Below are 4490 nucleotides of genomic sequence, written 5' to 3'. Positions count from 1 at the left end.
TCTCTATGGCTATGTGGACTTCCTCCATATGCTCTGGTTTCCTCCCAAATACTGAAGGCATATTGTTTGGTAGGTTAACGGGCAACCGTAAATTGTCCTTGGTGAATAGGTGAGTGGTAGAATCTGAGGAGAAATGGTGGGAATATGAGGAGAATGAAAAAAGTAAATTTAACATAGGATTAGTACAAACAGGTGGTTCATGGTCAGCAAAAATGTGGTGGGCTGAAGGGCCTATTTCCAGTGTGTGTGCCTCTGCCTGACTCTTCGCAGAAGAGGAGGCATCAATACAGCCCATTTAGCCTGTTCCATCATTCATTCAGGTCATTAATATTAAAAAAACTGCAAATGCTGAAAATCTGAAAGAAACATTTCCAGGCAGACTCCCAAGTAAGAGAAGCCCAGTTAGTTTCAGGTAACGGACCCTTTCATTACAGATTTTCTGATGGCTCTTCTGATAAGTCAACTCTATTTCTCCTTCAATAAATGATGCCTCACCTACTGAGTATTTCCAGCATTTCCTGGTTTATTTCATTTAGATCAATGTTGATCTCCATCTTTGCTTCATATTCACAAAAAAAGCTGTCTATCTTAAACACTTTGCAGCAATTGGTAAAGGTATTTCAGATGTGTTCCACTTTTAGTGTGGAAAAAAACAACTTCCTGGTTTTATTTCTGAGAAGTTATCTTTGATGTAAGATTATTTCTCATTGCTTTTGTTTCCCCTACCAGAGAAACTAACTTCATTTGTTATTATCCTACTGAATCTCACATCATTCAAAGATCCAAATTTGATTATACCTGTTGCTGCTTTACTCAGGAGAATACATACCGAGTCTTCCCAATGTAATCTTCTAAGTCCCAATATCATCCATCCTATACTTATCCAAGCACCACATATCCTCCTGAGGTATAGTGCCAAAAACATTGCAGTATTCCAGATGCAGTAGAATCAGAGCTTTACACAAATGAATTATTACTTCCTCATTTTAGGGCACCAGCCATCTTTAAATAAAGATCAGCACTACATTAGCCATTTTAATGCCTTTTGTACACGAGTGCTAATGACTTGTGTACCTAGAATCAAAATTCTTAGCTCCTCTAAAATATCTGGCTCATAACTTGTTAACTTTGCATTTGCACTGTAAATTCCATGCAGTTTATGTTAAGAAAAACAGCCATGTGTTCATTTTTAATATGAGAGATATGGAGAGGGAGCAACAGAGAAGGAAATTGATGCAAGATAAACAGAAAACAAAGGGAGAAGAGAACATGAAACAAAGAGAGGAAGAAGGGAAATAAGGAGTGTCGTAATGGAGAGAAAAAGAGAATGAGACCCTTCGTGTAGGTGAGACAATTAAATGTTCTGTCCATTAAGAGAGTAAAATATAAAGATGCAGATAATGAGTTATTTTTGCAAAGAAATATACCGCATTGAGATCTTTATATTGTCATTCCTGTATTTTTCTTTTTAATTTCCTAGATTTTGATGCTGTGTTAGGTTTTTTTCAAATTCCAATTTTTCAAAGTGCAGTATGTATTCTTATATTAAGCACAGTGTCTGATTGATAGTTGTCCTGATAGAGAATTTCATAATCCTTAAACAACGTTGTGACAATTTTTCTCTACTGCAAATATAACTGGTTCTCTCCAAGATTATATAGAATTTTAGTTGATCTAAATTGTATTTTTATTTCTTTGTAGTTATCAACCGAGACAGAAGTTGCACATTCTTCCACAGTGCCTGTTCCATTGTTGATTTAGATTTCTGCAGGATGCCTATTAAGCAGCAGTGCCCCGATTCACAGGATGTTTCTTTTCCTGGGATTTAAAATTTCTGGCAAAGCTTCAACGTCCTCTCATAATTCTTTCACAGCACAGTTTAATCTCCTCACTTAGAACATTTACAACATGGCCTTTGAGTGAGATATTTATTATTTGGAAGTGACCTTCCATATTAAACATACACTTCTCATTATTTTGATGAGGAACCCTCGACTTTACCCTTTCAGTGACTGGATCTTCCTCCAATCAGTGTTCTCGTTTGTACCTAATGGGAAATTGTTCAAATTCAGGAGAAGCATTTCCCAACCATTTCACTGATGCATCAATTAACTTAAGATCTCATCAAATTTTACCTGGACAATATTTCACTCTAAAGCTCTTTGTTGTGAAAATGACCAGAACTACATGCTCTATCTAGCACCAAGAGGGAATCATGTAAGACAAAATCATCTTCCTGTTGTCATGGGGAACATGTTTAGTTTTCTCAAAAGCTGCAGCTAAAGAACATCTTTCAAAATTCACATCAACAAACATTTTTTATTTTTTTATTTGAGCAGTATAACACAAGACATCGCAACACAGTTACGGTAGTGTTACCAAACTATATTTGTCACTGAGGCACTTAAGAAGAAATAAGGGCAGATTTAATCGAAACATTGATAAAGTGGTAACATTTAAAATAATTATTTAAAAAGAAAGGAGAGGCAGAGGGCAAAAGTACTTTTGTGCCAACATTTCAGAGGTTAGGTACTCAGCAGCTAAAACACACAGCTCGCAGCAAATTTAGCAATGCAAATTCAAAACCTGCATATTATCTAAGGGTTTAATGATGCCATCCTTTTGAATGTATCACCATATAAGATTATTTTACGACTTAAAAGAAGAAATATGCCTTAGATGACAGCTATTAGTGTGGAAAGATATCAGTGGAAGCATGATTATTTTTAACAAGATGTCCACAAGATCCCCAGAGCCCTTTAAGTAAAGGCTTTACCAATAATTTATTAAACTGCATGGATCTGTGGGTTTCTGGCATCAATTTCTGGTCTCGGCTGTTAATAACCAGACCCCACCAGGCATAGCTGTTGTAGTACTTTATTAGGCTTAGTACCTTACTGGGGGAGGAGTAAAATGCATTGTGTTTTCCATTACTGACCACGATTCGGTCATCCAACTTATTCCTTCAATGTTACAGTGATCATGGGGATTTCAATATTCGGGTAGACTGGGAAAATAAGGTTGGAACTGGATCCCAAAAGAAGGAATTTGTAGAGTGCCTAGGAGATGGTCAATGGATGTTGTTTACCTGGATTTTCAGAAGGCCTTTGATAAGGTGCCACATGTGAGGCCACTAAAGAAGATGAAAACTTTATTAGAGGGAAGATGGGAGAATGGATAGAAGGCTGGCTGAATAGCAGAAGGCAAAGAGTGGGGATAAACGGGGCTTTTTCTCGTTGGCTGCCAGTGCTGGTGCTGTTCCGCAGGGGTCGTTGCTGGGGTCGCTACTCTTCACGTTGTATATCAATGATTTGGATGAGAGGATTGAAGGCTTTGTGGCCAAGTTTGCGGATGATACAAAGATAGGTGGAGGGACAGGTGGTGTAGGAGGAAGCAGGGACTCTACAGCAGGACTTTGACAGGTTGGGGGAATGGACAAAGAAGTGGCAGATAGAATACAGCGTAGCAATGTGCGCAGTCATGCACTTTGGTAGTAGGAATAAAGACCTTGACTATTTTTTATGTATAGGAAAAAAACTGCAGATGCTGGTTTAAATCGAAGTTAGACACAAAATGCTGGAGTGACGTTTCAGGTCAAGACCCTTCTTCAGACTGAAAAATGTAATGATGATGCTTTATAAGGCACTGATCAGACTGCATTTGGAGCATTGAAAGGAGATTTGGGCACCATATCTGAGGAGGGATGTGCTGGCATTGGAGAGGGTCTAGAGGAAGTTTACAAGAATGATCCCGGGGATTATTGGGTTAACATATGATGAATGTCTGATGGCACTGGATCTGTACTCGCTGGAGTTTAGAAGGATGAAAGGGAACTGTTACAAGGGAACAGGTTCAAGGATCTGACTGGAAGACCAGAAAAAGGCTCACTCATCTATTTAGTTACAAATCAGATTTATTGGCAAGAGAGAGAGAACAAAAAGAATACTTGTCTTGGTATGCGCTAGGTCCGTTTTCAGCAGCACACCCCTCTCTCTCTCTCTCTCTCTCTCTCTCTCTCTCTACCTCCGTCTGCAGCACTGATCACGACAGCCCATCAGTGAACCCCTCTCGTACATGAACTGACTTATGGTTTACTGGCACCTGCCTTTATACAGATAGGAAATCAGCTATTGTAATAACCGCCGGTAAGTCCTGGCCAATAGCGCTGCTCCCAAATTCAAACTATAACCAATGGCAGGGGACTGCATCCCAGTCAGCCCCCCCACCTTTGGGGACAAAGCACTATCAGCTGCAGACTGGCGCAAAGCAATACACATAGCTGTGGTGCGCAAAGGTTTAAACAGAGCACTGTCAGCTTAATGGGTGGGGATTTAAACAAAGTGCTGTCGGCTGCAGCTCTATGGGCTTTCATCATAACGCTGTGGCCACAGCGCTATGGGTCACAGACTGTTCGGGCAAAATTCTCGTATAACATTCCACCCCTCAAACAGTCTGGTTACCATCACATCTGGCCCGCAGGCATTACCCCG

Source organism: Rhinoraja longicauda, unplaced genomic scaffold, assembly GCF_053455715.1.
Source record: "Rhinoraja longicauda isolate Sanriku21f unplaced genomic scaffold, sRhiLon1.1 Scf000881, whole genome shotgun sequence".
NCBI classification, from domain to species: Eukaryota; Metazoa; Chordata; class Chondrichthyes; order Rajiformes; family Arhynchobatidae; genus Rhinoraja; species Rhinoraja longicauda.
Note: the sequence above shows the minus strand (reverse complement) of the source record.